Source organism: Panulirus ornatus, chromosome 56 (genome assembly GCF_036320965.1).
Source record: "Panulirus ornatus isolate Po-2019 chromosome 56, ASM3632096v1, whole genome shotgun sequence".
Lineage (NCBI taxonomy): Eukaryota > Metazoa > Arthropoda > Malacostraca > Decapoda > Palinuridae > Panulirus > Panulirus ornatus.
In genome coordinates, this window is record NC_092279.1 from 28,338,316 (window position 1) to 28,348,837 (window position 10,522).

A 10,522-nucleotide genomic window follows, 5' to 3' on the forward strand; every position below is an offset into this window, starting at 1 on the left:
TGATGGGATGGTCTACCGTTCTGCATTATATATATATATATATATATATATATATATATATATATATATATATATATATATATATCCCTGGTAATAGGGGAGACAGAATACTTCCCACGTATTCCCTGCGTGTCGTAGAAGGCGACTAAAAGGGCAGGGAGCGAGGAGGCTGGAAATGTTCCCCTCTCGTTTTTAATTTTCCAAAAGACGGAACAGAGAAGGGGGCCAAGTGAGGATTTCCTTCAAAGGCTCAGTCCTCTGTTCTTAACGCTACCTCGCTAACGCGGGAAATGGCGAATAGTATGAAAAAAGAAGAAAAAAATAATACATATATATATATATATATATATATATATATATATATATATATATATATATATATATATTTTCTTATAAACTATTCGCCATTTCCCGCGTTAGCGAGGTAGCATTAAGAACAGAGGACTGGGCCTTTGAGGGAATACCCTCACCTGGCCCAATTCTCTGTTCCTCCTTTTGGAAAATTAAAAAAAAATGAGAGGGGAGGATTTCCAGCCCCCCGCTCCCTCCCCTTTTAGTCGCCTTCTACGACACGCAGGGAATACGTGGGAAGTATTCTTAATCCCCTATCCCCAGGGATATATGTATATATATATATATATATATATATATATATATATATATATATATATATATCATATGCCTTCTCCAGATCCATAAATGCTACATACAAATCCATTTGCTTTTCTAAGTATTTCTCACATACATTCTTCAAAGCAAACACCTGATCCACACATCCTCTACCACTTCTGAAACCACACTGCTCTTCCCCAATCTGATGCTCTGTACATGCCTTCACCCTCTCAATCAATATCCTCCCATATAATTTACCAGGAATACTCAACAAACTTATACCTCTGTAATTTGAGCACTCACTCTTATCCCGTTTGCCTTTGTACAATGGCACTATGCACGCATTCCGCCAATCCTCAGGCACCTCACCATGAGTCATACATACATTAAATAACCTTACCAACCAGTCAACAATACAGTCACCCCCTTTTTTAATAAATTCCACTGCAATACCATCCAATTGCTCTGGATATATATATATATATATATATATATATATATATATATATATATATATATATATATATATATATATATTTTTTTTTTATTATACTTTGTCGCTGTCTCCCGCGTTTGCGAGGTAGCGCAAGGAAACAGACGAAAGAAATGGCCCAACCCCCCCCCCCATACACATGTATATACATACGTCCACACACGCAAATATACATACCTACACAGCTTTCCATGGTTTACCCCAGACGCTTCACATGCCTGATTCAATCCACTGACAGCACGTCAACCACGGTATACCACATCGCTCCAATTCACTCTATTCCTTGCCCTCCTTTCACCCTCCTGCATGTTCAGGCCTCGATCACACAAAATCTTTTTCACTCCATCTTTCCACCTCCAATTTGGTCTCCCTCTTCTCCTCGTTCCCTCCACCTCCGACACATATATCCTCTTGGTCAATCTTTCCTCACTCATTCTCTCCATGTGCCCAAACCACTTCAAAACACCCTCTTCTGCTCTCTCAACCACGCTCTTTTTATTTCCACACATCTCTCTTACCCTTACGTTACTCACTCGATCAAACCACCTCACACCACACATTGTCCTCAAACATCTCATTTCCAGCACATCCATCCTCCTGCGCACAACTCTATCCATAGCCCACGCCTCGCAACCATACAACATTGTTGGAACCACTATTCCTTCAGACATACCCATTTTTGCTTTCCGAGATAATGTTCTCGACTTCCACACATTATTCAAGGCCCCCAGAATTTTCGCCCCCTCCCCCACCCTATGATCCACTTCCGCTTCCATGGTTCCATCCGCTGCCAGATCCACTCCCAGATATCTAAAACACTTCACTTCCTCCAGTTTTTCTCCATTCAAACTCACCTCCCAATTGACTTGACCCTCAACCCTACTATACCTAATAACCTTGCTCTTTTTCACATTTACTCTTAAATTTCTTCTTCCACACACTTTACCAAACTCAGTCACCAGCTTCTGCAGTTTCTCACATGAATCAGCCACCAGCGCTGTATCATCAGCGAACAACAACTGACTCACTTCCCAAGCTCTCTCATCCCCAACAGACTTCATACTTGCCCCTCTTTCCAAAACTCTTGCATTTACCTCCCTATATATATATATATATATATATATATATATATATATATATATATATATATATATATATATATATATATATTATCCCTGGGGATAGGGGATTAAGAATACTTCCCACGTATTCCCTGCGTGTCGTAGAAGGCGACTAAAAGGGGAGGGAGCGGGGGGCTGGAAATCCTCCCCTCTCGTTTTTTTTTTTTTCCAAAAGAAGGAACAGAGGGGGCCAGGTGAGGATATTCCAAAAAAGGCCCAGTCCTCTGTTCTTAACGCTACCTCGCTAACGCGGGAAATGGCGAATAGTTTGAAAAAAAAAAAAAAAAAAAAAAAAAAAATATATATATATATATATATATATATATATATATATATATATATATATATATATATATATTGCATGTTTACCAAATGGCGTCCTAGCTTTGTCTCTTCGATGTGTATCAACTGACTTACATTTCTCTCTTGTGTCTCCCCTGATGATGTGATTATTACACGAAAGTGCACTTTGGAACTTATGTGTTTCATTTTCCCCGTGGACTGGCAGGAATATGTTGATCACGCGCAAAATTGTGATCCTTTCCTATATGTATATATATATATATATATATGACTCTCCAGAATGTGGTGTAACTGGTAAGTCGAGTGTTGACACAAACTCAGCATCAGGTTCCAGGGGGATCATTTCCACATCGTACATCCAATAACCTGTCATCTCTCACGTTAAGCAGAATGCCCAAATAATCACTTTAAGAAACTGTTGTGGAAACGCTGGCCATTTTTGAGGTCGACGTAATGTTTCATGTGAGCGCGCGACGCTCGCACGGTTTTCAAGTGATTTGTTTGCAGATTTTACGAGGAGAAATATTCACGTCACATCGTCGATAGATGATTGAATATTTGAGTATCTGTGTGTGAAGGATGGCCATTGATCACCCATCCTCCCTTAGTCCTTATAACCCAATTAAGAGGTGTTTCCTTGTCGACAGACACCTTACTTAAGCCTTCAGAGAGCGCCCTCAAGCCTTCATCGAACACAGTGTCCATGGCTTCCAAGGAAGGTCCTGGTGACCCATGATGTCTTACATTTAGGGAATACCTAACCTGTCGTCAGCAACAGAGAGCCGGTTGGTGACGTATCATCTCATGCTGTTGTGCAGTTACGTTGGTCATGCCTCGATCCTCGTGGCAACGGCGACACATAACGTATGTGAAGTATCGTGTCATTTGGTGCACATGATGAAGATTTCCTGCAAGATCGATGCCATAACCCAAGTCATCCCACGTTCCGCTGGTGTACATATGCGGTTGTCACTGGTGTCACTCTAGAATGAGCCAAGGTTCAGATGGAGACAATATCTGGCTTTCCAATGGAACTGTTGAAAGGTCGAGGGTCAAAGTTTCACATTGGGTAATTTTTTTTCTTTGATATATCTTTGCAGCGTATATATATATATATATATATATATATATATATATATATATATATATATATATATATATATATATATTTATTTATTTTTTTTTTTTCATACATATTCGCCATTTTCCGCGTTAGCGAGGTAGCGTTTAGAACATAGGACCGAGCCTTAGAGTTAATATCCTCACTTGGCCCCCTTCTCTGTTCCTTCTTTTGGAAAATTAAAAACTGGAGGGGAGGATTTCCAGGCCCCCGCTCCCTCCCCTTTTAGTCACCTACGACACGCAGGGAATACGTGGGAAGTCTTCTTTCTCCCCTATCCCCAGGGATAATATATATATATATATATATATATATATATATATATATATATATATATATATATATATATATATATATATAATTTGCCAAAAGAGGAACAGAGAAGAGGGCCAAGTGAGGATATTCCCTCAAAGGCTCAGTCCTCTGTTCTTAACGCTACCTCGCTAACGCGGGAAATGACAAATATTCTGAAAAAATTTTATATATATATATATATATATATATATATATATATATATATATATATATATATATATATATATATATATATATATTCCTATGAGTCCACGGGGAAAAAATGAAACACGATAAGTTCCCAAGTGCACTGTCGTGTAATAATCACATCATCAGGGGAGATACAAGAAAGAAGTATAAGTCAGCTGATATACAACGAAGAGACGTTGTAAAGACCATTGCATATTTAACACTCACAAGCTTTCTGTTATTTTTGTTCAATATTTCTCACCACACGTTTTGGTTCATCAGATGAAGTGTGAATTTAGTATCTTGTGTTCATTTTCCCACTATTCCTGATATATGTATATATATATATATATATATATATATATATATATATATATATATATATATATATATATATATATTCATACTATTCGCCATTTCCCGCGTTAGCAAGGTAGCGTTAAGAACAGAGGACTGGACCTTTGAGGGAATATCCTCACCTGGCCCCTTCTCTGTTCCTTCTTTTGGAAAATTAAAAAAAAAAACAGAGGGGAGGATTTCCAGTCCCCCGCTCCCTTCCCTTTTAGTCGCCTTGTACGATACGCAGGGAATACGTGGGAAGTATTCTTTCTCTCCTATCCCCAGGGAATATATATATATATATATATATATATATATATATATATATATATATATATATATATATATATGAAACATTTCGAACACACGAGCACTGCGCGTCTTAAGTCATGTTAACTGCAAATCATGGAATGTAAAGAACGAAGCAGGAATGTGTCACATCTCGAAGTGTTACAAATGAGACGACGTAGATAACATGCAGACTATTGGACCGTGTTCCCTCGGAGTTCATGTGTGGTGGTCAATATTGGTCAGATTCGTTGGATGAACCGTCGTGGGGTTCGCCTGTGGTCTGCGCATGTAGTCCGGTGGAGGTAGAGGGTGGGATCATTTAGGATGCATTAGAAAATAATTGTAGAGTCCTAATTTGTCCTGTACTTTTGGATGTTTTGTTAATGGATTATATTCTCCTGTGCGCATGGCTACCTGGTTAGCTATAGTATTGTAAGGTCGTGGCGGTGTTCGAGTATCATCGTGTTTTCGGTAAGGTACAAGAACAAGAAAACTAATGACTCCATTATGAGGAACAAAACCTCACACACAGCAGTAACCCACGAGAGTCAGTTGGTGTAGTTTACAAGTGCTCCTGCCCGGCTGAAGGTTGTAAACTTCAAAACAACTTGAACTACAACCGATATGACATCTGCATCACTCGGTCGACGCTTAACACTTCACCTTCAATAAAATGGCCCTAAACTACATCTGTAACAACAACGTGATTTGAATCTCATTCGTCAGCATCTTAGTGAAAACACGACCGCACTGAAAAACATTGCCACCTACCAGCAAGACTCCAGATAACAGAAGCCACGTACGTAAAAGAATATAATCCTCTCATAAATCAAGAAGGTGAGATGGCAGGACTCCACAGTTATTCTTTAACCCAACCCAAATGACACCACACTCAACCTCCACCGGACTTTTGCTGATGAGAAGACCTCAGGCAAAACCCCCAACCGTTCACCCAGCGAATGTGAACCCCTAAAGACCTCACGACCAAACATGTACTCCGAGGGAACACGGTCCACTAATCGATGTAATATTATGCACGCCACCGCTCTCATTCGAAATACTTCAAGATTATGATCAATGTGACTGAAGATGGGCACTGTTCGGGTGCCTGAAATTATCATGTATTTCAAAAATATAGGGAAAATTAATATAGGACTTTAAATTCACACTTTATCTGATGAAGCAAAACGTGTATTAGGAAAACAGATAAAAACTAGTGTGATAAATGTTTATTAGTCTTTTACAAACAATATACATATATATATAATATATATATATATATATATATATATATATATATATATATATATATATATATATATATGAGTGTGTGTGTGTGTGTGTATATATATATTTACTGTTCGTCTGAAGGTATGTTCTGAACCCGAGCAGTACGGGTGGGCTAATTGTGATGAAATTTTGTTGGCGTATCAGAGTTTCCTAAAGACAGGTTTAGGTAAAAGAAGTTTTCGAAAAGAGAGAGAGAGAGAGAGAGAGAGAGAGAGAGAGAGAGAGAGAGAGAGAGAGAGAGAGAGAGAGAGAGGAGTAATTCTGAAAAAAGAAATTAAAGAAATCTTGTCTGTTATATGACACTTGATCTAGTGTTGTCCCAGGATATGTTCTACTTCATCTTGGACATATATTTCTCATTAATGGTTGATCCGCAGATCCATGTGTAAACATAATGGTGACCAAACATACTCGCACGCAAGCACTAAACCACCGCCCTCCCAACCCAGCCTCCTACGCCACCTTAGACCCTACCAGACAATACTCCCATCTGAAAGTGCGTTCCCCAGGAATAGACGAGTTACATTTTCTCGTCTCCTTTGAGGACACCAGCAATCTCTCCACCGTTACAAACCCCGTGTCAGCGGAGCACAAGACTCGTCATACTCAGCGCAACTTTCACGCCGAAAACACTGAACACCTACACTGTATTTGCCGTATCCTCACTCCTTAGAAATAGACTCCCATCATGACTACATTATGTGTGTGGGTTTACCGGTGGATGTGGTGACCTTCCTGAGCGCTGCGGGAGCTCCAGAGAATGGACTCCTTGGGCTGATAGATCAGGCATGTATCCATGTATTTATTTGTTTTGCTTATTTATTTCTGATTCGTTTATGTTTATTCGTATCATCTTTTTTTTCGACTCGTGTAGGTCAGAGTTCAAGATTAGTGAGGTCATGCGCCACCTCGTCTTGATACTGTAGTTCCAGATACAGGTAAAGGTGTACATGGTTGAGACTGGATGGTCGTGTGGTCAAGATACGTGAGTGGTGATGGTGGACAGGACAGCCAGGGCTGTTAAAGATCTGGTTTGCCTGGCCCACACTTACATCATTACCTTGCTGCCGTTGCTGCTCCCCTTTCTCGAGCCATTGACATTATGTGGGTGACACCTTGGCAAATACGTTCACTTTAAGGATGTGCCTCTCTGAACTGGGCTGACTTCAGGAGGGCAGAGGTCAAGAGGCAGTTGTTAACCACCCCTGCCGGTGCTGTACGTATGTACGCACTCATCCTGCAACATCGTGAATGAGCATTTCAACATTTTGTTTTACGTTCACTCAGGAAACGTATCAGTGTGTTGTCAGATGATGATGATTATGTAAAATGGATTACCTCTATGATTACTTACACTTAGTGTGTTGTCAGATGATGATGATTATGTAAAATGGATTACCTCTATGATTATTTACACTTAGTGTGTTGTCAGATGATGATGATTATGTAAAATGGATTAACTCTATGATTATTTACACTTAGTATGTTGTCAGGTGATGATGATTATGTAGAATGGATTAATTCTATGATTATATACAATGAGTATGTCGTCGGTTGATTATGATTGCGTCAAATGGATAAACTTTATGATGGGTGACAAAAGATGGAGGTGGGCAGCTGCAGCGTTTTGGAAGTGTGTCTTTTCCTTCTGCTGAGGATACACCGGGTTGTGACGACTACACCACATGATGGTGACTGCTGGACCTCATGTGTATCTGTCCACCTTGTTGTGTCCTATGTTCGCAAAGTCAGTCTCAAAAACGCCCAGGTTTCTAAGTGCCAGTTTGGAGCACATTGGTCTCTCTCTCTCTCTCTCTCTCTCTCTCTCTCTCTCTCTCTCTCTCTCTCTCTCTCTCTCTCTCTCTCTCTCTCTCTAGTCTTACTTAAGTTATCTAAGTTCGTATCGGTGGAGGAGTTGTTGATCCACGATGTCTGTAGCTCATTTGCAACGTCTACAGGACACAGAATTCCTCCGTTCTAAAATGTCAAATCATTAGCTCCTAAAGAGAACTCATATTTCAGTACATGTATCTAATTAGTGTGATAATTAGGAATCCCCACTCCCTTCCCACCGACCCATCTGTATATACTTTGAAACATGAGAAAATTTCACGTACATGCCCACTGTTATACTGAACATGTACGTCCATTGTACTTTACATGGGACACATTGTGTCTGTATGACAATTTTTTTTTTTCTTCGTAGCAATTAGATCCGACATCGTAACATGGTTAGCCGTGAGGATGTGTGTGTGTGTGTGTGTGTGTGTGTGTCTCAGATGCACGTCATTTCGGTCGCTTTTTGTCTGTGTAGTGATGTGAACAGTGGATAGATAATTGTCTTGTTCAGTAAAACTGCTGTTGATAAACAAGTAGTTATAACGTTGGTTCATCATCGTTTGTATATATATATATATATATATATATATATATATATATATATATATATATATATATATATTCATACTATTCGCCATTTCCCGCATTAGTGAGGTAGCGTTAAGAACAGAGGACTGGACCTTTGAGTGAATATCCTCACATGCCCCCCTTCTCTGTTCACTTCATCTTCTTCATTTCGAAGATATATATATATATATATATATATATATATATATATATATATATATATATATATTTGTTAAATCCCTCTGCTGACGGTAATATATTGTGTCATTAAGGTACATGTGGCATTAGATAAACAGATAGATGAGTGTTGGGAGTTGGTTGGGTGGGCCATGTAACCTCATCCTCACCATGAAATTGTTGATACCTGCTTTACATTAGCAGCAGAATAAGCTGTAATGGGGCTCATTAGCCCGCCCGCCTACCCCTACCGTCGACGCAAATGAGAAAGTATGGCCTTGTTATGAACACTTACGAGAGGTTAATGGCATGGTTAGTCTTAATCAACCAATCAGCACGTGTGATAGATCTTATGCACGTTCACGTCATTAAGAATATCATGTGTGAGTGTGTAACGTAAGTATTAAAGGAGTGGGTTTGCCACTTGCTTAACTCCTTGAGCACGAAGGTACGACCTCCCCCCTCCAGGCCTGACCCCTGTCTGACCCGAGCCTTAAATCGATGGCCATAGGCTAGGCCATCATAGCCAAGGGTCGTTCCTGCATGTGTTCACTGTATTACCTGTCATTATGCTGTGTCTGTGGCTCAATAAGGAAAATGTGAAATTTAGATTAGGCCTCTTTTATGGTCCTAATTACTCTTCACAGACATGAAAATTGGCTTCTCTCTAATAAGCCTCAGTGCAAGGAATTATAGAAACCCCGGGTGTAATTTTCCTTCTTTTGTTGTTGATGTGATGTGAGACTGTCATTATGTTCATATTTTGGATAGACTATAGTGAGCATTATTATCTTGGGATGATAGACTATAGTGAGCATTATTATCTTGGGATGATAGACTATAGTGAGCATTATTATCTTGGGATGATAGACTATAGTGAGCATTATTATCTTGGGATGATAGACTATAGTGAGCATTATTATCTTGGGATGATAGACTATAGCGAGCATTATTATCTTGGGATGATAGACTATAGTGAGCATTATTATCTTGGGATGATAGACTATAGTGAGCATTATTATCTTGGGATGATAGACTATAGTGAGCATTATTATCTTGGGATGATAGACTATAGTGAGCATTATTATCTTGGGATGATAGACTATAGTGAGCATTATTATCTTGGGATGATAGACTATAGTGAGCATTATTATCTTGGGATGATAGACTATAGTGAGCATTATTATCTTGGGATGATAGACTGTAGTGAGCATTATTATCTTGGGATGATAGACTATAGTGAGCATTATTATCTTGGGATGATAGACTATAGTGAGCATTATTATCTTGGGATGATAGACTATAGTGAGCATTATTATCTTGGGATGATAGACTATAGTGAGCATTATTATCTTGGGATGATAGACTATAGCGAGCATTATTATCTTGGGATGATAGACTATAGTGAGCATTATTATCTTGGGATGATAGAGTATAGCGAGCATTATTATCTTGGGATGATAGACTATAGTGAGCATTATTATCTTGGGATGATAGACTATAGTGAGCATTATTATCTTGGGATGATAGACTATAGTGAGCATTATTATCTTGGGATGATAGACTATAGTGAGCATTAGTATCTTGGGATGATAGAGTATAGCGAGCATTATTATCTTGGGATGATAGACTATAGTGAGCATTATTATCTTGGGATGATAGAGTATAGCGAGCATTATTATCTTGGGATGATAGACTATAGTGAGCATTATTATCTTGGGATGATAGACTATAGTGAGCATTATTATCTTGGGATGATAGACTATAGTGAGCATTATTATCTTGGGATGATAGACTATAGTGAGCATTATTATCTTGGGATGATAGACTATAGTGAGCATTATTATCTTGGGATGATAGAGTATAGCGAGCATTATTATCTTGGGA

At 38.9% G+C, this 10,522-nt stretch overlaps 1 protein-coding gene across 1 annotated transcript in view; it reads left to right on the plus strand.

Annotated features, from left to right (window-relative positions):
• LOC139766043 (muscleblind-like protein 1) overlaps window positions 1-10,522 on the plus strand; it is a 1,286,706-nt gene that overhangs the window by 98,959 nt on the left and 1,177,225 nt on the right. The gene's annotated exons all lie outside the window — the stretch shown is intronic.